The following is a 27,506-nucleotide window of genomic DNA, read 5'->3' as shown; positions in this document are numbered from 1 at the left end:
AATGTTAGACTACATTGTAATTATATTGCAATCTGTGATAATACCTTATAGAGCTACGAGTTTCTTGCTCTGACTTTTTTTTAAGTCTAGCTTTTATCTCCTTGAGTTTTCTAAACAGACATATTTTACATTCTATACTTTTTTTTTTGGACAGTCCTGAGCATTGAACTCAAGGCCTGAGAACTGTCCTTCGGCTTTCTCGAGGCTAGAACTCTACCACTTGAGCCACAACACCACTTCTGGCTTTTTTTCTATGTATGTGGTACTGAGGATTTGAACCAGGGTCTTCATGTATGCTAGGCAAGCACTCTACCACATTCTATACTTTGAAAAAATTTTCATCTGGAATTCCTAAGTATTTCCTCCTCTCCCCCCACTCCAAGTTGCTTGTTTATATTTATGCTTCCTTGTGTGGTTGGCTATCTCTGAATTTGTATTAAGTATTATTTGAAAAAATATTTATAAGTGGGCTTGATACTCCATGCCTGTAAATCTTAGTACCCAGGGGACCTGCGGTGGGAAGCTTGTGAATTTGAAGCCAGCCTGGGTTTCATAAGACCCTGCTTCAGAATTCCATATTCTGCCCACTTTAAGATGTGCATAGTGTTTCCTTTTAGCCTCTAAAATCCAGATATGTTTTACAATTAATGGTGTACTTGTACACCCCCACACACTGGTAATAAACTAATAATGCACAATATAATGAATGGTATTTTTTTATTTGATGATGTGAGGCTTTTGCTGATGGTGATAAAAGTGACACACATTGTAAAGAGGATTTTAATTAGCTTCTGAAAGTTTTTTTCTGGGTGATCAGCAATGCCAAGTCAATTTGGAGGCTTGAGATTTTCTAGGCAGTTCAGATGACATGAGGACAGACTGGTTTATTTTTTTGCTTTCTTTTTTTCCCAGGGTTCAGGTCCATGGAGTTTAATTGAGGGATGTTCCAGCCTCTTGATTCCACGATGCTAGATGCTATCCGTGTGGGTTTACCTTGGATTGGCCAGCCTCCCTAAATGGTTCAAAGTGGCCCTAATATTCAGACCCATGTAGCTCCGTGTCCTTCTCTCTCTTTTAAGCTTTAGATCCCTCCCTGGCTTGTTTTCTCATGGTGCTTTTAGGAAGTTTTGTTTCCTCCACACTTCTTCTTTGAGTTCACTGGGAATTGAAATCACCTAATTCCCCACTGCCAGTGGAAGACAGGGCTGAATCTGACTCATGATAGAGACCAACCAGAGAGATGTACCCATCACCAGTGGCTCTTGGCCTGCCTACGACTAGGAATTTTGTCCAACCCATCATCCTGGTGTCAGCTGGAAAGCAGAGGTTGAGATGACTAAATTTCTACTAATTGGATGTAGGTAAATATAGATCTGTTTTCCTACATGATACCAATAAGGTAGGCGAGCTGGCAGAGAAAGAAGTCACAGGGTTGGTACCTGGAGCCCCATGAACCATCAGTCTCCATCTGACTTCTTCCTCCTTGTCCCCATTGTCCTGTGAAAAGGAGGTTCTTTGAAGAGAAGTTAGGACTTGGAGGAAATGATGAGGGAGGAAGACGCTTTCCTTCCCAGCAACTATTGGAAATAAAAGAAAGCCAAGTGGATCCTTTTTAGCCTTTAGAAGCAGCACCTTCAACCATATATTATCCACAGCCAAATAGTCTTCCCTCTACCCTGTTCCAGTCTCATCATGTTTTCCCTCAGCCTTTATGAAGCTAGAGAAACATACCATGAGAATATTATACTTGCTCAGTTTGATAAGGTTGGGCTGAGTGGTGAAAGGTCTTCTTTACCATTTCACCAGAGCCTCCACTGGATTTTGGGGGGGTGGTAGGAGGGAGGCTCTTAGGCTTTATTTTTACTTTTTATTTAAAAAAAAAACTGTGGTTAGATGCCACGAAGTAGATGGCATGCCTTAACTGTATGCGTGTTGTCAGGCCAAGGGCCTCTTTCATCCCTGTCAAGGGAAGCGCTAACCTTCTCTCCTTTCATACAACACGGCTCTTAAGTTTTATTTATTTGATCCCCTTTCTCCTTTGAAAATTTAGATCTTGTTTCTATTGCTGTCTGCCCACTCACCTTTCAGATGATAGCCAGGGAGGAAGAGGCAGGTGTAGCTTTTAGAAGTTTGCCTATCTTGGAAGGACCAGTTCTGGGAGAGAGGTATCCTCACCAAATTTTTGGACACCACTCATACTGTGGAACATTTAGTGTGTTCCCTGGTGATTTGTTTAAATTCTAGTTTCACAATACTTCACACGTAGGAAAATGTGACAATCTACCATGTTGCTAGAAAGGGAAATTGTCCCATTAGGCTTTAATAACTGTCCACGCAGGAACAGATCTGTCACTCACCTCAATTGTAGTCCTAAGCTGTGACTGATCCCTTTGGGAGAAATGCTAATGACCTAATGAATTTTGAAGAGGCAGATTTTCTATTGTCTGGGGAAAATGTACCCTTCTGTAGTTATTTCTGGAAGCAGTCACCAGAAAGTTCTACCAGCCATAAGAATTTATGAACCAGGATTCCTCAGCCTGAAATGAAGCAAATTAACTTCTTCACTGTGATTCACTTTTAAGTAAAAGCTCAAATTTCTTTTTACTTATCAGTGACTCGGACATTTAAGCTGATTTTCTTTTTCAAAGGAGGTGTAGTGATTTGAGAAAATAACTATATTGTCTATATTTCTTTTGTCAGATTTTCCATTTATTTGGATTTAGAGGGTTTTCCCCCCTTGCCATTTTGAGACAAGCTTGTCTGCTAATAAGAGATAATAGGCTGCCAGTTCAATGACACATATAAAAGCCACAGAGAGATCAGAGGAATATGCTGAGCAAAGTCTTCTGCTTCTCAGACACAAACACCCTTGGCTTTAGGGAATGGTGGTTTTTTACTAAGCGCCCAGATTTTTTTTTTTCCAGGATTGGGATTTAGAACTCAGAGCCTCCATCTCACTCAGCTTTTTTCTTGGCTGGTGCTCTTATCACTTGAACCACACCTCCAATCCTTATTTTGGAGATGGAGCAATGCAGAATTTTCTTTGAACCACAATCCTGCAGATTTCAGTTTCTTGAGTGAGCTACAAGCACCCAGCTTCAGTGTCCAGAACTTTCTTAGATAACTCAAAACAGCAAGATATTATATAGCTCTTTCAACAGGCTTGAAGGGACTGGAAAAGTTCAAACTCTGAAATGCAATCTTACTTGTAAGAGGAGAATAAGGAAGATGATTGCAGTAAATCACTGAGGAAGAGGAGGTGAGATGGGGGTAACAATGGAGTCACTAGTGGAATTGCTTTCGCTTTTGAGATTTGATGGAGAGAAAATGAAGTTTTTCTTACCAATAACTATATAGTTTCAATACCCACAGTTCAAGACTCTAAAGGGTCCTGAACAACCAATCCATCTTCATGTAATAAAGCCCTTGAATTGTGTGCCATCCAAATAACAGAGAGAAGAATGGTGGGTTATAGAGGAAGGAGAGAGCATTTTATGTTGGAATGGGAATATGTCTGGTAAATAGTTCTTGGTATATTGTGTGCTGAATGGCCTGTGTGTGTGTGTGTGTGTGTGTGTGTGTGTGTGTGTGTGTGTGTGTGTGTATGTGCGTGTGCGTGTGCGTGCATGTGCGCGCGCCAATACTGGAGCTTGAACTCAGAGCCTAAGCTTTGTCTCTTAGTTTTACCCTCAATACTAGTGCTCTACCATGTGGGTGATACCTTCACTTTTGACTTTTTGGTGGTTAACTGGAGATAAGTCTTACAGACTTTTCTGTTGGGATTACTCCAAATCTCCACCCTCAGATCTCAGCCTCCTGAGTAGCAGAAATAAGTGAGTACCACCAGTACATGAGTCCATCCATTTTTCTATCCCTTCCCCCCTTTTTTCAGCTGAATAAAGATAAATGAAGAAAAAAAGTACCCAAGACTCTAGTCCTTATTAATTTTGTTGGGTCTCTCAATGGAGGAAAATAGAAGGAAGTATACTCAATTTATTTGAATACTTGAGAAAAAAGGCTCAAAGTTCTGTCTCGAAATTTTTGAGCATGCCCTCAATTCCCCACAGGTTCTAAAGTCTTTAGTTCCCTCAAACTCATTTTCATTAGGTGAAAATATGAACCTGAAATCTTTGCTTGTGTACCTAAAGGACATTTATGGAATAAGAGTTATTAAGAATCTCTCCCATTTCTCCAGAACCAGACCTCTGTCAGTCCTTGACAATTGACTTTCCTGTCTTCTTTAACCAACAAACAATACAGTGTTTTTTCTCTACAGTCTTTGCCCTAGATTTGGCTTCCTTAATAAAGAGCCTTTTTGTCTTTTGTTCCACGCATCCTATTGGTAAGAAATTAAAAATTAGCATTATTATTTAATTCTCACTACTAATAGCAATGTCAAACTTTGGTAATTCAAAACTATGATGCCTTAAACTTGGGTTATTTGAAATGAGATCTTTCCTTTCCAGTAATGGATACCAAGAAGAAAAATGTACATGTCTTTGCAAGATGTACATATATATAAGCTTTTCTCTACAAGGGCACAGAAGGCTTTGTTAATAGTGATAAAGTAAAATGGAGTTGAGGGTAAAGAGTTGTTCCTTCACTTTTTTTTTTTTCCAGTCCTGGGGCGTGAACTCAGGGCCTGGGCAGTATCCTTGCACACTTTTTGCTCAAGGCTAGCTTTTTGCCACTTGAGCCACAACATCACGTCCAGTGTGTGTGTGTGTGTGTGTGTGTGTGTGTGTGTGTGTGTGTGTGTGTGTTATACCAAGGAAGCAAACCCAGTGCTTTGTGCATGCTAGGCAAGCACTCTACCACTAAGCCACACTCCTCACCCTTGTTTTACATTTTATTCTTTTCTTTGTCTTTTTTTTTCCCCTGTGGGTGTTGATGGGGATTAAACCAGAGCCTTGTATGTGCTAATGAAGCACTACCACTGAGCTACATCCCTAGTTCTTATTCTACTTAGTTTGAAAAATAAGTTAATATTTTTAAAAAGTTGAAAAGTTACAAAAAAGACACCTAAATATAAGATTCTGCATAGATTTCCCTCCAAGGCTGTATCATTGGAAACTCTGGCTTTTGTAATAAACCATTAATCCAAAGTCTGAATATGTGGTTAGTATATATCAAGCATATCTTTCATAGTTTGTTGCAACATACTTTATACAATATTTCATGAAACCTTCTCATAACAGTGTTTCTGAAGTCCTTTTGACATTGTCTAATATGTCAGACCAGTATTTCTATATGATTTTTCATTCTACAGGTGTGTGAAAACTTGTACCTGGGAAAACTGGATGGTTTGTCTTAGATGACTATAAAAACCAAGTTTGATTCCATGTCAGTGTTCTTTTTTATTTTTTTCATATATTTTTATTGTAATTAATAGAAGGATTACATTATATTCACCAGATAGAAGGTGCATTACTTCACAAACATACCCTTTCTCGTGTCTTGGTCCCCATTTCCCTACCCCAACCCCCGCCCCTCATCTTGTTTTCCTCCCTTCCTTATTCTATTTCAAATAACCAAATAAGCATATATACAACATATCAGATAACCAGGTGAAATACTGTAATAATATGAGATAACTAAGGGACAGCAAAAGAGATGAAAGATAACATAGTACATGAAGGACAGCAATCACTCATTATATGCCTTTTGTTTCTATATTCTGGAGGACCTTTCATTTAGCATCATCCATGTCAGTGTTCTTTTATCCTTGATGGAAACAACTTTACTACTTAATGCCAGAGCTTTCCTCCCTCCCTTCCTCTGTGCCTTTCTTCCTTTCCCTTTCCCTTTCTCTCCTCCCTCTCACTTCCAGATGCCTCTTCTCTGGTTTTATGTCATAGGGCCCATTTTATTCTGTGTTGAATCATGGTTGGAATGCAATTCTTCTCATTAATTCCATTAGTATAGTCACTCTCTCTTTCTTTGTTAGCCTTACTAGTGTATTAAATACACACATTAAGTTACTTTGTTTTATGGAATTGGATATTCAAGGTAGGCTCTTCCAGATAATGATCCATTTCTAGAAAAACCAAAGTAATAAACTTGACTGTTTCTATAAAGACTAATCTCATTGTCCAGAAAAGAATTAAAACTACATCATGTTCGAGCTAGAAGAAAACCAGCTTTGAGAGTATTCATTGTCTTGCTTCATTATGAGGAACCTGACAATCATATAATTTGTCCTAGATCTCTCAGGGAAATAGATGCATTCTGGTATTCAGGGCCCAGTTTTGACTTTCAGACCAACTTCCTCTACTGCTGTAGTCATGAGAGAGAACAGTTGTTCCGGTCAGCAGATTTTAGATGAATGGTCAATGCTGGCAAACAAATCTATACAACAACAAAGAACCAAAGCTCCCAACAGATCAGTCACACTAAATTATAACTCCAACAGTGAAAAAGAAATCTTAAAAGGTGGCCGGGAGCATGGCCTAGCATGCACAAAGCCCTGGGTTCCATTCCTCGGTACCACATACACAGAAAAGGCCAGAAGCAGTGCTGTGGCTCAAAGTGGTAAGGCTCTAGCCTTCAGAAAGCCCAAGGACAGTGTCCAGGCCCTGAGTTCAAGCTCCAGGACTGGCAAAAAAAAAAAAAAGTAAAGAAAAAGAAAGAAATCTTAAAAAGAACAAGCAATATTGATTGTATTTTTCCTCCTAAGTTCTGTTTTTGTTTTTGTTTTTTGGTGCTAGTGCTGGGGCTTAAACTCGGGGCCTGAGTGCTGTCCCTGAGCTTGTGAAATATGCCAAGCACAGAAAGACAAATCCTTTTTATGTTTTTACTCACTTGTGGAAGCAAAAACAATTGAGCTCATATAGAAGTAGAGAATGATCAGGGAGCGGTACCAGAGGGTGGGAAGGGTTGGGAAGGAAAGATAGGAAGAGGTGGGTTAAGTGGTACAACGTAACAGTTTTGATACAAGCGTGTTACAATGTTGTGTAACACAGAAGGGTGACTGTGCTTAATGATAATTCATTACATATTTCAAAATAGCTAGAAGATTCTATACGTCCTCAACACAAAGAAATGATGAATGTTTAATGTGATGGATACACTAATTGCCCTGATTTTGATCACTGCGCATTATGTGCATGTATCAGATTATCACATGGTAGTTCTCCCTCCCTCTAGAAGACATTACCTGGACAATCTGTGTACCTGGATGTGCATCTGTGCATAAATGTACATGTGTTGTAAATATATGTACAGGCTCCAGCCCTAGAGACTCTTCTCTATGTGATCTGAGGATGGGCCCCGATTCTGTTTTATTTAAAAGCGATAGTTTCTTGCATATGGGAATCATCTGGGGGCCTTTAAAAATACTGACAACTGGACTCCACTCCAGCTGTCTGCTGTTCTGGGGACAGGAGTGGGCATCTGTTCCTCACATGATTTCCATGCACAGCCAGGATCACAGTCTGCCAGCTTAGCAAGACCAGGTTCATTTTGTGCACAGTAGGTGCTCAAGCATGGTTAATGTATGAAATGAAAACTAGAGGCTTTGTAAGAAATGTAAATGCTAAGAAGTCAGAGGTTCCTGGTTATATCCACAGCCCTGGCTGTTTTATGCTGTGATGATCTGGCACTGAGCTGGGTAGCAACACCTAATCAATTCAAACTCACAGCGTGGCCTTCACTCTAGCCAGCCACCTGTTGTACTGTGAGCCCAGACTGACAGCCAAGATAGTCCTAATTGCTGTTCCATTGTCCCCGGGTGAGAGGTGTGGCTTATCTACCCACAATATTCCTGATGTCCCACATTGTCCTTCAGAGAGGAATCACTAGAGACTGACATCTGTGAGATGTAGCTGTGCCAGCCCTGGTGTTAGCCTTAGGTGAACCCCATCCAGGCCGGCAGGTGTCTGGGCCTCCTGCTGCTCAGGGCTTAGTAAGAGAGCTCAACAGAGCCCAGAGCACCTGTGTCGCTTGGTTTCCTTTGTTCCCAGGATGATTCTTGTTTCATCCAATGGGAAGGGAGGATGAGTCTTTCTAAATCTGGCCCCTCTGTACATCCTTTTCACTAAGGAGAGGCTTAGCTAGGCTGGAAAAGAGACAGTGGCCAGACCACTGAAGAGTGGCTCCTCACAGCGTAGAATAGGAGCTGCTTTCTGGGATCCTAGAAGGTTCTAGAGCCGTGGTTCTTTAACCTGAGCCATCTCCAGATGCTAGAGTACAGTGGGATTTCCAGTGGGGATGGGGTGGAACTCAAGACTAAGCACCTCTAACACCTTCCCAGGAGATGCTGCTGCTGCTGCTGCTTTCCAGGACTTCTGCAGCTCGGAGGAGTGCACCATGATACCCATGGGAGGTGTAAGAGATGGCCATAAGATGAAGAAGTGAAAAATGACTAGCAAGATTGATTAAAAGTATTACAAAACCAATGCTCCCTGCCAGGTACCTTGTAAGCTTTGCTGCTAAATAGAAGTGGGTGATACAGTTAGTCTGGGAATGGGGTGGTAAACTAATGCAGGGACAGTCACAGGGCTGGCTTTTAGTGCTCTATGGAGACTTCCACAGGACACACATGGCCAGAGGGAATGGGGCTCAGAGGAGGATCTGGGAGTGTGTGATACCTGGAGTACCTCAAAGATGACCAAGTGTGTGCCAGCAGAAGAAGGTAGGGCAGTATCCCAGAGGCAGCATGGTTGAAGAGGAGAGGGAACTTGAGGAACTTTAGTAAGCCTTAGGGAGCAGAGTCTGGGGGGATCACACATAGTCAGAAGGGAATGCAAGATTCAATGCAGGAAGGTGCTTGGCCTAGATGGGCAAGCGGGCACCAGCAATCTCAGGGGCCTGTCCTTGTGTTAAGGAGTTGGGGTCGATCTGAGGACGAGTGAACTTATTAGGGATTGGTGCAGGTGAGGAGATGATCAGATTTGTTAGCTCATGATCTGCAAGTTGGAAAGCAGGAGGAAACAGGGGCCTGTAAGAGATGCAGGAAATTATTGCAGGAGCTCCCATGGGGAGTGATGGGGCCCTGGGGACAGGCCCTTTACATCATCTTGTCCTTGCATCACCCACTGCCTCTGTGCCTCGTTTCCAACTTTTCAACGACAATGTATTCTTTTGAAGCTTTACCAGGTCTGTGTTCCCTCTGCATAAATAATGTTTTTTCAAGAAATGTGAAGGGAAGGTGAATGAATGTTAAGGGTGACATGGGGACAGTTGAGTCACCAAAGTGAAACCCCATAAGAAGACATGTTTGGAAGGGAGTGGACATCCCAACTCCTTGTCCTAGATGAGGATCTGCGTTCCATGTGCATTTGTGAGCAGCTCCCAGTTGTCCTTGTTTTGCATTAGCTGGGAGTCATCTTTCTTTCTTCTCTGATCTCCAGACAGATTTTTACCCATATATTTTTATTGTAATTAATAGAAGGGTCACATTATATTCACCAGATAGAAGGTGCATTACTTCACATACATTGATACCCTTTCTTATGTTTTGGTCCCCATTTACCTCCCCCCACCCCCTCCCCTCATCTTGTTTACCCCCCTTCCCTATCCTATTTCAAATAACCAAATATGCATATGTACAATATATCATAACAAGGTGAAATACTGCAACAATATGAGATAACCAAGGGACAGCAAAAGAGATGAGAGATAACATAATACATTAAGGACAACTCATTATATGGCATTTGTCTCTATATCTTAGAGGTCATTTCATTTAGCGTCATCCTAAGGTCATCCATGGCCTTATGTATCTAGGTTTTGTTCCATTGTAAATCTCTGCTAGGAGAGCCCAAGGTTTCTACTGATTATGACAAATGAGGGAAACCATTGAGCCTATGTTCCTTTGAGTCTGGTTTACTTCACTTAATATGATTTTTTTCTAAGTTTTCCCTTTCCTTACAAATGGAGTGATGTCATTCTTTCTGACAGCAGCATAGAATTCCATTGTGTATAAATACTACATCTTGTTGATCCACTCATCAACTGAGGGGCATTTTGTTGATCCACTCATCAACTGAGGGGCATCTGGGTTGCTATTGTAAATAGTGCTGCAATGAACATCATTGTGCTAGTGGATTTAGTATGTCCTTGTCCTTGTTTCAGACAGATTTTTTTTTTGTCAGTCCTGGGCTTGAGCTCAAGGCCTGAGCACTGTCCTTGGACTTTCTCAAGGCTAGAGCTCTACCATTTGAGTCTCAGCACCACTTCTAGCCTTTTTCTATGTATGTGGTACCGAGGAGTTGAACCTGGGTCTTCCTGCATGCAGGGCAAGCACTCTACCACTAGGCCAAACTCCCGGCCCCCAGACAGCTTTTTTTTAAGTTCTGAGTCTCCCTATGGCAACCTGAACTTCCCCCACCTCTCAAGCCCATTTCCAAGTTTGGGGACTTGCCCAGGGAAGCCTCCTAAGTTCATAGCACCCAGATGGCTCCTAGCATGGAGAGAAGAGGTCAGTCAGAACAACCTCATGCCTTGCATAGTTGCAAACAAGCATTCATGATGGGGACAAAGAGGTTTTTAGTGGGCTGTTTTACTGTTTTGTTTTAGTGTCAGGACTGGGGCTTGAACTCAGGGCATGGGTGCTATCCCTTAACTGTTTGTACTCAAGACTGGTGCTCTATCATTTTCAGTCACAGCTCTACTTCTGGCTTTTTGGTGATCAATTGGAGACAAGAGTTTCATGGATTTTCCTGTCCAGGATGGCTTTGAACTGCAGACCCGAGATCTCAGCCTCTTGAGTAGCTAGGATTACAGGTGGAAGCCATGGGCATTTGGCTTTCTGTGGAATAATTGTTGGCTAGAGCCAAGCATTCAAGGAGCTGGGGCATGGGCTGGGGTTGAGTTCTCATGTATCCCTGACCCATCTGGAAAGAAATCAACAGGGATGTATTTCACTGGAAGTGTTTCTTACTTCAGCTTGATAATGAAAGTTTGCTTTGTGGTTTCCTCTCCTAGAGCTCTTCATCACTGTAATTGATACATCTCAACAAGTGGCTCTCGAGGAAAATGATCCCGACAGGCCTCTTTAGCTCCCACATTGTCCCAGGAGGGATCTTTGCAGGCCCCCATCTCCTTTGGGGTGCTCTTTCCCTCTTCAGGCTTGTTGGATCATCCTATGACTGAGTAGGGAGCTCTTTCAGAAGCCACTGGTGGGCTGCTGGGAGAGGAATGGCAGAGGTCACCTGGATAGATTTATGGCTGTCCCCAGTGGAGTCTGCACTCCGAGTAATGGCATAGAGATTTCTAGGTCACCTTTGTCAAGATGTCTTTGAGACTTCAGACCAACCCAGTAGATGAGGTTGAGATCACAGGATAAGGAGCTGGCAGTGAGCCTCGAACTGGAAGGACAGGTAAAGGTGGAAAGCGATGGGTATGATCCACTGTCTATGTTTATCTTGTTTGGTAAAAGAGAGTGGTCATCTGAAGGCCTTACCAAGTTAAGGGAAGGCCAGATGCTTTGCTAATGATATGCCCATCTGGAGCTCTCTTGTGAGCAGATTGCCAAAGCTCACCAGAGACCCGAGACATTTGGGGACTTATGTCTACCTTAGGCTGGCCAAGCAGAGCTGCTTCTTCCTGATTCCATCTGCTGCTTGGCTGAGTGACACTCACTGTCCACTGTGTGCCATCCCAGGGACCTGTGCTGGGGTCATTTGAGGAGAGTTCTGCCTTCTTTCTCTGTTTCGTGCTGCTTATGAAGCCACACTAGATCATCCACTGCCTTCTTCCTGTGCCATGTCAGTCATGTGCAGGATGCTTGCTTAAGAGGCTGGACTCTCTCTCAATTATGGATCCAACTCATGATCAGAATACTTCTTCCTCTCCAAGGTCTGTCCAGCTCTGCCCATGGTTTCTCCCTAAGAGTTCCCTAGTAGGACTGCGACACAGATTCATCCTTCACTCTGTGAGCACAGGGGGAGTCGTCATAGTTTGTATGTTTATTCCAGGTTCACGCAACATTGCATTCATACTTTCACGTGAAAAGTAAAGAAAGATGTATTAGATATTTATTGTTGTGTAACAAATGATCCTATAATTCAGAAGATACTTTTTTTTTAAGCACATATGTGTTACAGTTTCTATGGCTCAGGAATGCGGAGGCAGCTGAGCACCTCTCATGAGGCTGCAGAGAAGGGCTGAAGATGGCTGGGGACTTGTCTTGGGTTAGAGGAGTGCATGAATCAGAGTCCCTCCCTGTGTAGACTGTTACCACGTGGTGACTGGCTTCTTCCTGGATGGGCAGGTGGGGAGAGAGAGTGGGGAGGGGGGAGGGAAAGGGAGAATGAAGGGAGAAGGGTGGAAGAGAAGGGAGAGGTGTGAGAAGTTACAATACCTTCTATGGGACTTGGACTGGACTTGATAATTTCTGTGCTCTTTCTAGTCATAAGAATCGAGTCTCTAAGTGCAGCCTATACTCACAGAAAGAGAAATATGTTTAACTTTTAAAAGTATTAAAGCTGAGTGCTGGTGGCTAAGGCTAATTCCTGTTACCCTAATTACTCAGGAGGCTGAGATCTGAAGTTGTGGTTTGAAGCCATCTTGAGCAGGAAAGTCCATGAGACTTGTTATCTCAGGCAGGGGGCAGGGGTGGGGTAGGGAGGGAGTCCAGAAGCAGAGCAATGGTTCAAGTAGTAGAGCACTAGCCTTGAGTGAAAAAGCTAAAGTATTAAGTTCAAGCTCCAGGATTGGTGGGGAAAAAGGGGGGTGGAGGGGGGGCTGAGTGCTGGTGGCTCATATCTGTAATCCTGGCCACTCAGGAGACTGAGAACATGATCACAATTGCAGTCAGCCCTGACAGAAAAGTCCAAAAGGTTCTTATCTCTAATTAACCAGCAAAAATCAAGAAGTAGAGCTATGGTTTAAGTGATAGAGTGCTAGCCTTGTGTAGAAAAAGCCAAGTAAGTTTGAGGCCCTGCATTCAAGTCCTAGCACTGCACACACACACACACACACACACACACACACACACACACACACACACACACACTTTTTTTTTTTTTTTTTTTTTAAATTGGTCCTGGGGCTTGAGCAGACGGTCTGGGTGCTGTCTACGGTCCTTTATGTGCTCAAAGTTAGCACTCTACCACTTGAGTCACAGTACCACTTCCAGCTTTTTCTGAGTAGTTTATTGGACATAAGAGTCTTCTGAACTTTCCTGCCTAGGCTAGCTGCAAACCATGATTCTCAAATCTCAGCCTCCTGAATAGTTAGGATTCCAGGTATGAGCCACTGATGCCTAGATTACACTGTTTTTTATACCTTGAGCAATACAGATCCCTTAATCTGCAGAGTCAAAATATGAGTGCTTGAACTCTACATGGTCCTATTAATTTTGGGTTATCCCCAGCCACAAATCATGTCCTTAACTCTTATAGGTCATCTAATGCCCACTGGTATGTGGGTAAGTTCCACTCACAATGAAAATTATAGTAGCCTCTAAAATTTCCCTCTGCCTCTTATGCCAAAAGAATCTAGACTGTATTTTATTTTATTTTTTTGGCAGTCCTGGGCTTGGGCTCAGGGTTTGAGCACTGTTCTTGGACTTTCTCAAGGCTAGCATTCTACCACTTGAACCTCAGCACCACTTCCAGCTTTTTTTTTTGTTATGTATGTGGGGTACCAAGGAATCGAACCCGGGTCTTCGTGCATGCTAGGCAAGCACGCTACCACTAGGCCAAACTCCCGGCCCCCTCTAGACTGTATTTATCTTGCATCATTCCCAGTACTTGTCTTTGATAATCACTGACAGAGTTCAGTTTTGTTACAAGGGTAACAAAAGCAGTGGATGACAGTGACTAATGTAAAACCAGGAGATTGACCTGAGCACAAAATGCTCGGTGGTGGGTATAAAGTGTAAGTATTGATCATAAACTACAAACATCAATAGCATTCACCCAGATGTGCTCTCTAAAGGGTTGTGTCCAAGGCCTTGCACAACAGAAGGGGATGTCTTTATCTTCTGCAGAAATCTTATCTGACATTTTGCTTCTCTGTTAGAAAGGTATTTGACTATGTTCAAAGGAGAGAGAGAGAGAGAGAGAGGAGCAGGAGGAAGAGAGCAGATTGTTATAATTGCAAGTTGTGCTTCACTTTTTTACTTGGGGTGTGTAGGTGCCTGATCACCTAGGATGTTTAAAAAAAATATTGCAAGCTAGGTGCCAGTGGCTCACACCTGTAATCCTAGCTACACAGGAGACTGAGGTCTAAGCATGATAGTAGCAGGCCAATCAGGAAAGTCTGTGAGACTCTTATCTCCAATTAACCATCAAGCCAGAAGTGGAGCTGTCGCTCAAAGTGCTAGTCTTGAGTAGAAAAGCTCAAGGACAGTGTCCACGCCCCAAGTTCAAGCCCCAGAAGCGGCACATACACACACAAAAATAATAATGCAGATGCATAGTGCCAGCTCTCTAGGTTCCAGTTTAATTGGATGTGATTCACCATCTAGTTTTGTGTGCACACATGTGTGTGCGTGTGTGCATGTGTGCGTGTGTGTGCATGTGTGTGTGCACGCGCGTGCATGCTGGTACTGAGATCCTCAGCCTCAGATCTCAGCCTCTGGAGTAGTTAGGATTACAGTCATAAGCCGTCAATGCCTGTTGAGGTTCACCATTTTCATGAATATATTTGTTTTCTTTCTTGTTATGTTACCTACACAGAAAAGAAAAATGGAATTTCTTTCCCACTGAGCCCATGCAAAGCCACAGAATATAGTCAGTATATTCACTCCATGTATTCTTGAAATCGTGAAACTCATTCTCCATTTAATCTTTTTTTTAGGATTTTGGAGACTGTGACTTAAAGACTATTGCCATCTGGTGGTAGTACCCACAAATTGCAGGGGTTTTTTGTTGTTAGTAATAGTTTTGGTTTGGTTTGGGTTTTTTAAAAGATGACTAATTTTTTGTTTTTTAAAGTTTCAATCTGAAAAACAACAACAACTATGACATGACATCTGGTTTTAAAAAAAAGAAATTGCATCATATTTTCCAAAGCTCACTAACATATTTTACTGAATTTGGCTACAAGTCTGTTCAGTGGATGCAGTGGTATGGTTCATCTTCTCAGTGAGAAATAGAAGAGATTATTATGGTCTGAATATTTGTGTCCCATCAAAATTTAGATGGAAATCAAGTCCAAGTGTGATGGTAGTAAGTTGCATTTCTTAATGAAACTAATCCAAATTGAGTTCAGACAAGAACTTATAAATCAAGAAAAAAATAGGAGAAATGACAAAAATATTGTCCCATTAGATGATTGAAAAGTATTAACTCTAAATGCATAATAGTGTGGTTCAGAGCTTTTTGGAACCAAGCTAAGATTCAAACATAAATATTCTGTTCAAATCTGTGTTTCTCCAGTTGCATGTGGCCACAGCATGGGTCTCACTTCATATGTCCAACTCACCAACCACACTCATTCTGAGCAAGATTCTTTAAAATTAGCTATGTCTTGAGAGAATTGGGTAGAAGAGTTCAAATTGCAAAAGAATTCACAGCTGGAGTCTGTTGTTCTATGTGGCTGTTTTTTCTTTTTTAACCTACAGATTTGCATAACCAGTGTATTTGTGGAGCAGTTTTCCCCCACAGAACTTAGAAAAACATTATAGTGTATAGTCATATTTTTTTTGTTTCATTACTCGCTCTTGAACTTGGGGCCTGCGTGCTGTCCCTTAGCTTTTTTCACTTAAAGCTAGCCACAGCTTCACTTATGGCTTCTCAGTTGGAGATAAGAGTCTCACAGACTTTTCTGCCTGGGCTGGCACTAGGATCTCATGGGCCTGTGAATCCACCTCAACTCCTCCCTCCCCCCCCCCCCCCCAGCTAGTCAATGAGAATACTTTCTCAATAGCAATGAACAGGCTCTCCAGCTGGGCCGAAATTAGAGCTGAAAGGTAAACACAGATTCATCACTGGCGTGGAATAACATTGTTTACCATATGAGGAATTGAGAGTATGGATGAGTGATTCATTTGCCCTTGGAATTCATCGAAGCAGTACTGTGAGCTGTGTAGAAGTAGGGGGCAATGCATTAAGCTTTGCAGAGGCAGTCTCAGTCTCTGTTGTCTGACATAATTATCCATATCTCTTCACTCTTAAGTGCTTTGGTTTGGATAGTGAGATCATACCCTTCCAGAACATGGAACTCAGTACATGATAGGTGTTCTGGACGGGTGAGTGTCCTAACCTGATGAGCCAGTAACTAGGCAGGACAGTGACACACACAAACTGTGTGCATGTTGAGCTTTTGGTGGGCCTATGCCTCTGGACACTAGAGGTTAAAATCAAGACTTCTTCCTTGATTAGAGTCTTATTAAATGTGATAATGCTGGCCAGGTGCTAGTAGCTCACACAATTCTAGCCACTCAGGAAACTCAGATCTGAATATTGCAGTTTGAAGTCAGCCTAGGGCAAAGAGTCAATAAGACTCTTCTCTCTAGTTAACTAGTGGGGGTGTGGCATCTGTGAGCCAGGAAGGTGAGCCTGAAACCACAGCAGTGCTGGACTGTCGGGGGAGGAAGCACCACTTGCTCACTTGCTTGCATGCCCAGAGGAAGAGACTTTGCAGCTGTCATAGTCACCAATTGACTGGTGGTTGAGGGCACTGACACAAAAAGAACTAAGTTGGAGGACTCAAAACTACTTGAACTCAGTTTTTGGGATAGTGCTGTAGAAATAACAGACAATATGAGGTTGGCATACAGATAGTAAACAGACCAATGAAACAGAATACACAGCCTAGAACTAGACCCCTCCATATACAGCCAGTTGATTTTTTTTTAAAGATGTGAAGTTGATTCAACAGGAAAGACTTGATTTTTATCAGAAGATACTGAGGTAAAAAAATGGAAATCTATCTGCAATTAAACCTTGATCCCTTCTTAACTCTGTTTTGGAATTAGAGATTAGGGGCACAAGAGGTACCAAGTAGGAAATTGTCAGAGTCATATTTCTGTTTGTAAGAAATGTTAAGAAAATGAATAGGCATTCTACTGGAATTACAGGCAGAGGGAATATTTGCAGTACATACACATCAGTAAGGCTTTAATATTTATACAACTCTTATAAAGCAATAATCTTATAAAAGGTGAACTGATACATATGGAAAACTTGAACAAACACTTGCTATATAAACAGCCAATTAGGAAATGAACAGCATTTCTCACAAGGGAAGTATGAATTAAAACTACAATAAGGTATCATTCACAACCACTTAAATACCACTTATAAACCATTTTTTAGCTAAAAACAGGACTGAAGATACTAGATATTGGCAAGGGTAAAGAACAAATGGAAATGTCTACAATTTTGATGGATGTATAAAGTGACAGAATTATCTGGAGAAAGTTTTTACTAAGTTATAGGTACTCAGTACTCTTGGCCAGCTAGTTTACAAAGGGGAAATGAAGATTCATGTCCATAAGAAGACTAAACTGAGAATGCTTATAACAGCTTTGTTGTTAATGCTCCAGATTAGAATCAACCCAAGGGCTCATTAGTAGGAAGTGGTATAAACCAGCAGTGGTAGGATCATGGAAAATGGTATAATATCCAACAATAAAAAGCAATAAAATACCTACACATAGGACACAACCTCAAAACATAATGACAAGTAGGTGAGACCAGGAAAAACTATCTCCTAAGTGGTTATGTTTTCCATCAAGTTCAAGAACAGACAAATTATGATGGTAGAAATCAGAATGGTGGCTGCTTTTGGAAAGGGTGGGTAGGATTCACTGAAGGAGAGACAAGCAGAAGGAAATTTTCCTGGTTATCAGAAAGAGTCTGTGTCTTGATTTCCAGGATAGTCACATGAGTGGATACTGCTATTAAAAGCTGTTCAGCTGAACAGCGAAGGTCTAGGCAAATTCTGTCTAAATTCTAAAAAAAGTCCCAATAAGGTGGCTGGTTCATGCCTATAGTCCCAGCTACTAGAATGGGTGGAGATAAGAGGATTGAGATCTGAGGCTGGCACAGACCTAGTTAATGTGAGATCCTATCTGAAAGATTAAAAGCAAAAGAACTGGGAGTGTAATGACTCAAGTAGTGCAGGGCTTGTCTAGCAAGCACTAGCAACAGACTCAGTCTTCGCTAGTGCTAATGGAATGAATGAATGAATGAATGGATGGGATCAGAAATGGAACTTATTTTAATTTACTTTAAATGAGTGTAGTGGGATTGTGATTCCCAGGCTGCAAGCTTTCTTCTATTAATGTGACCTGTGATTATGTCGCTTTTTCTGGCAGCTTCATCAAACTTGCCCTTGGTTGCATTTATAGCTAATGATGACTGCTGTGCTTCTGGGTCTGCGTGCAGCCCTGTGGAGGAAGGAAAGGTGGCATTTTAGGAAGGAGCAGCACTGTCGGTGATAATGTCAGCAGCTTCCAGTTAACTAGGAATGAGTGCCGGGAAGTCTTCCACGCATCCACCAAGTTAATTCCCCACCAGCTCCCTGGGCTAGCTGCCTTCATTGGGCAGATGGTCTCACCTGAGACCCAGTGAGGGTTACATGGCGAATAAGGAGTCAAGCTGAATTCAAATCTTGATGGTTCTGATGCCAAAAAATCTTGCGATCTAAGCCTGTGCTGCTTCTCTTGTTTGATCCTGTCTGTCTGATACTTTGCCTGTAATTGATCTGGGATTTGATCTGTCTCCGGTCACAATAGCTGAAGCCCAGGTGACTTATGCATTTCTTTGAGGACAGTTGTAGGAGGACCTGTTTATAAAAGTGCATCCAGGTATGCAGAAGAGTAGCTCCTAAATGGACCTTCATTCCAGGGTCCAGCCCTTACCTCGGTCTGCTTCCATATACCAAAGTCCAAAGAATTCTGCAGTCTGTGAGCTAGGGAGGTAAGCCTGAAACTACAGCAGTGCTGGAATGTCAGGTGAGGAAGCACACTTGCTCTCTTGCTTGCATGCCCAGAAGAAGAGACTCCGAAACCATCAGCCATCGTAGTCACCAATTCAGTACATAACAAGAGTGTGATGAACAGCTAGAAACACCGCCATTACACCATGCATTCTTAGTTCACCTTAATACACGTAGGGAGGTCAAATTATCATAGGATTTTCAGCCCTGCTACACTTAGTACTGTTTAGAGAAAATCTTAATAGGTTCAATTTCAGAGGTTACCATTTATGTTTGGGTAGAAATTTGTTTTGCCCTTTAGTTTTAGTTTAATGAATTTTGGCAATTGGGCCCACCCATATAATTATCATCCCAAATGAAGACACAGAATGTTTCTGTTACCCAGAGAGCGTCCTTTCTCCTTCTAGTCCATTCTCATTCATCTCTGTGAAAGGTTGGTTGTGACAAAACAACAACAAAAAAATGCAGTGGGTGAAGTTTACTCAAGCCTATAATCCTAGTTACTCAGGAGGCAGAGATCTGAGGCTTCTGGTTCAAAGCCATCCAGGGCAGAAAAGTCTGTGAGCCGCTTATCTCTAATTAACCAGCGAAAGACTGTAAGTGGGGGCATGTGTAGCTCAAGCAGTGGAATGCTAGCCTTGAGAAAAATAGCCAAGTGAGAACGCAAAGGTTGTCACCAGCACACACAGAGGTTTTCTGAACCCAATAGGAACTTTTTTGGGGGGGGACTGGTGACAGCTCATGACAGTAGCAGATCCTGAGATCCTGCAGGCTGGGAACCCTAAATGCTGATACCTACTCCCAGAAGCCAGTCCTGAGTGCTGCACCTCCCACTCTTCTGTTGACTTCGTGCCTGGGCCAGGAGGCCTAGGGAGTCTTGCTACATCAAAGGTTTCTGGTTTTGTGTTCCCCAAGAAAGCTGCCGTGAACATGTAATTAGACATTTCCAGGTGGTGAGTTCAAAGCCTTAGATGTCTCAAAGGCCTGTGTCAAACTGGCCTTGCTGGCAACCTTGAGTTGCTTAAAATGGCACAGAAAGACGTCACTCAGTCTTCCTGTGTCTCAAAAGGCACTGGCCTGTGACAATCTTCCCTTGGTTTTCCATAGCCATGACAGTCTTCAGGAGTACTGACCAGCTGCCTGTGAATCTGGGTTTGTCTGGCATGTTGTCTTGGTTACAGAGTGTTGGTAGGTTTGGAAAGGGTCCCCACAGAGATGAAGTGGCCTTCTGGTCACCTCATACACATGAGGAGATAGATGATATCCCCGTGTCTGGGGTTGCCAGCTTGCTTACTTGATCGTGTGCTGGGGTGGAGTGCTCACAGGTTTCTCTACTCTGTTTCCCTGTCTATACGATTTTTTGGAAGTGAGTCCCTACACTTACCACACTCAGAGCTTGATCTCTTGGAACCGAAAGTATCTATATGTATCATGTGTTTTATTTGCTTATTTAATTTATTTTTATTTTTTGACTAGTCTAGGGATTGAACTCATGGCCTTTGCTAAGTCCAGTCCTTCTGTTGTCAGGTTTTGCTTTTTCCAAATAGGGTCTCATGCTTTCGCTTGGGTCAACCTTTGGTTGTGATTCCCTTCTCTTCCCCTCCTGAGTAGCTGAAATTACAGGTGTGCACTGCTATGCCCAATCTGGAAGGATGAGTTCTGAATGGACCTAATAATTACCCTCCCTACTACAGAATAATTCAGCCTCACATTACATTTCACTCTTGCTCTATACTTGAAGAATATTAGCTAAGTAATCCTAATTAGAAATTAAAGCAGATTCTCACTAATTCTCACTTCCCTGATGTGTAAGTAGTACAGATTTTTGAAAAATCCATCATTCTCTACTTCATCACTAAGCTGAGATTTATGCAGCTGAAAGTGGCGGTCGGTGCGTAATCATCGAAGTCCATGTTTACTAATGTATTTCTAAAGAGCTTATCTGCAGAGCCTCAGCAGGAGTAACTCTCCTCAAACATTTTGCTTTGCATTTTCTGCTTGCCTGTGGAGCATTATCCTAAGTTATTTGAGGAGAATACATTTATGAAAATAGCTTTGGATTTTTATTGTAGCCATTTATTGTATTAAGGCCTCTAAATGGAATACCTCTCTCTAAGGAGCAAAAGCCGATTATGATATATAATTAAGTAATATCTGTATGCTCAAAAAATGCCCATCGCCGTAGGAGTTGGTTTCCAGTTGTGCAGAGTTTGGTTTAGGATGAATCTGTGTTGGGTTGAACTCAGACATATTCGATGCAGCTTTTGTATTAGAATAATTTATCCCCAAACACACTGATGGTACTTGGTAACTTATACCTCTGGCTCCCATAGTGATTAGCCTGTGGCATTTGCCACCTATGTTTCTGTCTGTCTATCCAACAGTCTCCCGACTTTCCCCTCCCCCACTTCCTGGCATCTCCCCCCTCCCTCCAAGCTCCAGAATGGCTATTGCTCATGAGAAGCTCAGAAAGGTACAGATAATACCAAACAGATCGCAAGAGGCGCTTGCAAGGGCTTCTGGGAAACATTTCCTTCAACTTAGGAAGAATTTACCAATTAGGCAAAATGGTTCTTTGCTTATGGCATGCCATGGCATGCCACACAAAATTTGTGCTAATATGAACTATATATATGGTGCTTGAACTCAGGGTGATTTAATTTGGAGATAAGCATACCATAGACTTTCCTGCCCGGCTGGCTTCTAATTGAGAGCCTCACATCTCAGGTTCCTGAGTAAGTAGGATTACAGCCACGGGCACCTGGCCACTGTGGAGATTGTGGTAGTTCATGCCCTTTGGGCCTGTTGTACGGGAAGACAATTATATATACAAAGCCTGGCGCTGGGTTAGCAGCTCTTTTTCTCTCTCTTTAAATTAGCATTAGAGCTTTGTCTGAATAGACAGATTCAATCATTGGTATAGAATGAACAATTCAGGACATTGTAAAGCCCCCTGTTAACCAAAATAGAGGTCACAGTGACCTTGTACTAATGTTGACCTTTTTATTCCAAGTCTCCTTCTCAGAGCTTATGTGTTTGTGGTTTGCATGGAGTTCTAACAAGCTTGATTTCCTTTCCTCCATGGAAGATTAAAAACAGTACATTAGAAGGAATTTGAAGCTTGACATACTTCAAAGGAGCAAGAAATGGACTGTTGCTAGTAAAGAAAGTTCTAGAAGCCACACAAAAGAACTTCTCAATTCTGAGATCATTTACTTAGAAGACAAAATATCCCAGTAGCTCGATACCTTTCAAGTAATGTTATTGTTCTAATGTCCAATGTGTTGACTGATGTTTACAATGATGACCCTGAGTTACTGGGAGATTGATTAAATGATTTTTTAGTGAGCTTTGTGTAATGAGGTCAGAAAGCATGTGATCTGTTTTAGAATTTCCAACCAAGTGGTGAATGTTAAGGGGCTGGAAATAATCAGTCATGGTCCTGTTGCTTGGGACAGCGATTTGGGTAACATGCCTAGGTCCCAAATTCTACCACATGAGGCCTCATTTTACCATTACAGCTATTCATAATTGTAAAATACCTGCTAATACATGAGGCACAAGCTTGGTATTAGAAATGCATCTCCCAAATCTGGCTCTTGCTATGTCCTAAGTTGTTTTGCCTCAGGTAGAGGAAAAATAGCCTGTAAAATGGAGGCTCTGAGGAGGAAATTAAAGCAGTCCTTTTGCTAAGTTCTCTTTGTGTGTGCGCGTGTGCGTGTATATGCACACATGCCATTAGTGGGGTTTGAACTCAGGGACTGGGGGCTGTCTTGCTTAAGGCTGATACTCTACCACTTGAATTTCACCTCCATTTCTGGCTTTTTGGTGGTCAATTGGAGAAGAGTCTCACATGTTTCCTTCCCGATCTGGCTCTGAACTGGGATCCTTAGATCCTAGCCTCCTGAGTAGCCGGGATGATAGTCTGACTCTGTGACTAGGAACTCTTTTTTTGGTTACGATGAGGTCAAGGGCTGGCAGAGTTTTTCTTGAAGGACTAGATGGCAGATATCTCAGTCTATAGTCTGAATAGTCTCCGTAGCAACTGCTCCACTTAGCTATTAACGGGCAGAAGGGGCCGCAGGTGCTCTGTCCAAGGGTAGGTATTGCCATGTTTCAGTCACGCGGCATTGGGAGAATTGGGCAGCTGGCTGTGGACAGTCATTTGCTGATCACTAGAGCTCATGAGCTGAAGTGACACTCTGGGCTTTTTGATTTTGACAATGTCTTACTCTGTAGCCTGGGCTGGCCTGGAACTCACAAACCTTTTGTCACAGCCTTTCAGACAGGATCCCTAAGAATCCAATTCACTGTTTCTGCTGTGACCCTGGGGGTCCATGTGAGACCTTGGCCATGGCTAGTGCATATGTGTGACATGAGTAAGGAAGCCTGTAGCACCACCTGTCCCTGCTGTATAATGTGACATCATCTCTGCAGAGAGTGTCACTGTCGCCATTCCCTGAGTCCTCATCCTCATAGCTACTATGGGGCATGAAGGCTACCATCATTTCAGTAACTCCTTCCTATCACAGTGGGATCCCCTTTGGATATAAAATGAATAGCCTAGCTTATTTCGCTAACATAAATGTCCTCCTGAAGACCCATGTGTTTGAAGGCTTGGTCCTCGGTGTGCAGGGTTCAGAGATGGAGCCTTGAGAGATGATTGGGCAGGATAGCCCTAACTTCATTGGTGAGTTACCTATTGATGAGTTCTTGCTCAATGCACTGTTAGAAGCTGGGGCACAGCTGGAGGAAGGGGTCACTTGCCTTTAAAGGGGGGTGTTTTCCCCAGTTCTTCCCTTCCCTACTTTTCCCTTCCCTTCCCTTCTCTCTCCCTTCCTCTCTCCCTCTCTTTCTCCCTCTCCCTGTCTTTGCTTCCTGGCCACTGTGAATGAGCAGCTTCTTTGGTCTCATGCTCTTCTGCCTCATCTCTGGCCCAAAGCATTGGAAACAATGAACCTTGATACGAAACTCAGTGGTAGAGGGTAGGGAGGTGGGGGAGAGAGGGATACACCTTTTTCCTTAAACTGTTTTCATCAGGCATTTTATTACAGCAAAAGAAAGCTAACTTCTCATGGGTACTGGTATTAAACTCATTTTACCTAAAAAAGAAAATAGAACTTTCAAGAGAAAAATTAATTCACCCTTGGTCTCATAAATGATTGAATTTATGAGCTTAGATCCGAGTCTTGTCAGTCTCCTTCTTATTTTTGTTTTCCTTTCTAAATATGGGGATTGCATTCAGGATCGTGTACTTCTTAAGCACTTGAGGGACAGTATATCTTACTAGCTTTTGCTTTTAGTTTATTTTTCAGATAGGGTCTCATGATTTTGCCCAGGCAAGTATCCTCTGAACTTGGAGTAGCCGGGATTACAGATATGTGTCGCCCCCAGGTTTGTGTTTAAGATGTGAGTCTCAGGAACTTTTTGCCTGAGTTGGCTTTAAACCTCAACCCTCCTCTCTTTCTTCCCAAGTAGCTGAGGTACCAGACATGAGCCATGGAGCCTAACCTCATTCTTGCATTCCCAGCCTCTGTGCGTCCTGCCCTGAGTCTGGGCTTTTGGTCCTTTTATCCCTGGTCCCTTTGCTGTTTTGGTCACTGTTCTTGTCACTCAGACTATTTTGACATGACACACAATGGCCTGTCATAGGTCAAGTATAAAGAATCTGGCTTGTGGAAAATACCAATCTGAGCAGTGGAAAAGGCAGATGGCAATGCCAGAAGTTGGCATTTCTGTCACACATACACAGTGGATGACCATATCACAGACTGCCAGATCCTGAGGAACTGCTCTCAGCCACCTGCCTATGTGTTTTCTTCAGCCAGTTCTAAGATGTGGTGTTATTTTCCCCTTTCTCGGACAAATTCTTTCCTTCTTTGAAAGGGGAAAAATGATTCTGGAACTGTCATGAGAAATTAATTGTGTTGCTTCCCTTTCTGGCTTGCCAAATCATGGAATAAGCTGTGGCTGTCACCTTTAATGGGTTTGCAGGTAATTTACCAATGTTGGATTGCAACAGCCTAACTCAGTTGGGCCATGCAATAACACCCCATGTAATGAGTTCTTGTAACTCTGCTAGACTATGTTGAAGATGTTATTATTATTGTTATGCTACTCACTAGTCCTTTTGTAAAATCCTACTTAATTATTTTTCCTATGGAGTATCATGGGAAGTTTTCTTTCAATAAAATGATGTATTTTTTCCTATCAAACTAAGAATTGCATAAGTGATTTTATTTCCCTTTTTTCTTGCCTGTTGGATAACAAGATTTATATGATATTTGAAAATAATAACATAGCAACTCAGGATCATGGCATTTTGATGGCATGTATGTCTTAGGCTCTGAGTTTTCTCTTGGAAAAAAACAGGAGGGTAGGGGTGTTATCTATTAAAAAGAAAACTTTAAAATGCATCCTGTGATACCTTGTAGAGGCAGCATATTATAGAGTCAGATTACCTTGATTTAAATCCCAGTTTTCCTCTGGTTATGGTTCTCAGTTCTAAATATTGTTTCTTCATCTATAAAGTATTGTCACTGTTCTTTAGCCAGGATTGTCTTGAGACTTAGGTGAGATAATATAGCTAAGAGAGATTAACACAGAATCTAGCATGTTTAATAAATGGCAAAACTGACCATTATCCCTGTCCCTTGCCCCTATCAACTTCATTGCTAAAGGCTTCAGCTTTGGGATGTGAGGGCTTTGCGATTCTATAGACTACTGTGCAAAATGAAAGAGGCTTTTATGAAGTGAATGATTATCTCTTTCCTCTTGGATTTTTGCATGCTGAGTTTGGTCTTCTGTATACAAAGCAATGTGAACAGAAGATGGGAGGTTCTGTCCTTTCAAAGACAAAGTTGAATCTAGCCTTTTTTTTTTTTTTAACAGAAACTTGTTCTGATCTTTTAAATCAGAGAGGAAAATGATTCCATTTAATGCTGTACATGGCGAAAAAAGAAAGTGCTGAGGTTAAAGCACTTTAAATAGTAAAAGAGGCTGGCTCAGACTTGTAATCCTAGCTGCTCAGAAGACTGAGATCTGAGGATTGCAGCTCAAAGCCAGCCCAGGTAGGAAATTCCATGAGACTCTTATTTCCAATTAACCAGTAGAAACTGAAAGTGGCATTGTGGCCTGAAGTGGTAGAGCTCTAGCCTTGAGCAAAAAGAGTTTAGGGGCAATGCCCAGGTTTTGAGTTCAAGCCCCATAACCTACAAAAAAAAAAAGTTAAGATAAGCTGGAGAGCCATGGCATTGTTTATCGTGAAATAAGACTTTCTGAGGACTAACCAAAACGTTGATTTTAGGCCTGTGTGTGGTCTGTTAGATTCGGTTGCTTCTTGGGAGAGGATCACCATCACCTTTCTTGCAGAGACTGTGAGAAGCTGAGAATACTTGCAAGGCCCAGATGACAACTGGCCAATCTCATGTCATAAGAATTAAAAGGAAAGAAGGTGACAGGTCTTCTGATTGACCCGTTGTGTGATTCAAAATCCTCAGTAGACCATACCTGTTACATCTTTCCTCTGACTTTCCATCCCGACCACCCCATTGTTTCCTATCCCCGTGACTATTCTTGTTTATAGAATCTTAAACGGATGCTCAGAGATTATCCCTGCCAAAGTTTTCTCCATATCCTGGACAGATGATCCCTGCTTGTTTTCAGATGCATCCCATGATAGGATGTGCTTCATCAGTCAGCCACTCCACTTACTTGGGAACTATCTTTTTTGGCCCTTTAACTTTCTTTTCTGGTACACACACACACACCTCAATAATATCATGTGTATGTAATGTATGTATGTATATACGTACGTGGTAAACAGCCTTCTTGCACTGTCTAGATCATGCCTGTATAAACTGGATCCCTCTTCCACAGCTGTCTTGTAAGTATTTGAAAGGAATCTACTTCCATGTCTAGGTTTAGCATATTAAGTTCTTGCCTCGCCTCTAAACTTCATGGTGACTGTCCATCACCTGCCTGGTAATGGATCTCTGGGCTTCCCTGGTTTGCTTGAGAAAATGAGTTCACCTGAACAATTATTTTCTGCACCTGTTCCCACTCTGGTTTTTCCATTTCTCCACACTTGACTTTTAAACCTCTTCATGACCCCTCAGCTAATAGTTCCAATCAATGGTGGGAAAAATAAAAATGGGAGGCCAAGTTCAGTTTCTCTTCATACTTTTCTGTATCAAGGATAGAGTCAAAATTTATTTTGTATGCTGGGGGTATAGCTAGGCTGGAAAATGCTTGCCTATCATGCACAAAGCCCTGGTTATTATCCCTAGCAATACAAAAATAAATTTTAGAAAATGAAATAAGCCAGTTGCTGGTGGCTCATTTATATACGCCTAAACTACTCAGAAGAGTAATATCTGAGGCTCTTAATTCAGAGTCAACTTGGGTGAGACTTTTATCACCAGTCAACTGGCAAAAAGCTGGGAGTAGATGTATGGCTCTTAAGTACTAGCCTTGAGTGAAGAAGCTGAATGAGAGTGTGAGGCTCTGAATTTAGGCCCCAATACTGGAATTTTAAAAAGTGGTGGTAGTATGGTGGTATATGCTGGTAATCCCAGCTCTGGGGAGGTGGAAGCAGGAGGATTTCAAGTTTGGGGCTAGCCTGGGCTACAAAATAAGACCCAAAAGCAAAAAAAAAGCCCAATTTCTAG

General features: G+C 42.1%; 1 protein-coding gene and 1 non-coding gene across 5 annotated transcripts in view; one reads left to right on the top strand and one right to left on the bottom strand.

Moving 5' to 3' along the window:
- Mapk4 (mitogen-activated protein kinase 4) overlaps positions 1-27,506 on the top strand; it is a 99,655-nt gene that overhangs the window by 8,929 nt on the left and 63,220 nt on the right. The window contains exon 1 of one of the 4 annotated variants that reach the window (XM_090353090.1): positions 8,291-8,409. The exons of the other annotated variants lie outside the window; for them this stretch is intronic. The gene's annotated coding sequence lies outside the window, so the exon portion shown is untranslated. Of the gene's footprint in view, positions 1-8,290; positions 8,410-27,506 lie in introns of those variants that run through there. 4 annotated transcript variants of the gene reach the window in all.
- On the bottom strand, positions 1,878-2,001 carry LOC150049674 (U6atac minor spliceosomal RNA). The gene has a single exon (XR_016538944.1). It is a non-coding gene; the product is annotated as a U6atac minor spliceosomal RNA (small nuclear RNA).

This window comes from Megascapheus bottae, chromosome 19 (assembly GCF_031878675.1).
Source record: "Megascapheus bottae isolate mThoBot1 chromosome 19, mThoBot2.hap1, whole genome shotgun sequence".
In the NCBI taxonomy this organism is placed as follows: Eukaryota; Metazoa; Chordata; class Mammalia; order Rodentia; family Geomyidae; genus Megascapheus; species Megascapheus bottae.
This window is presented reverse-complemented; position numbering and strand designations above follow the sequence as displayed.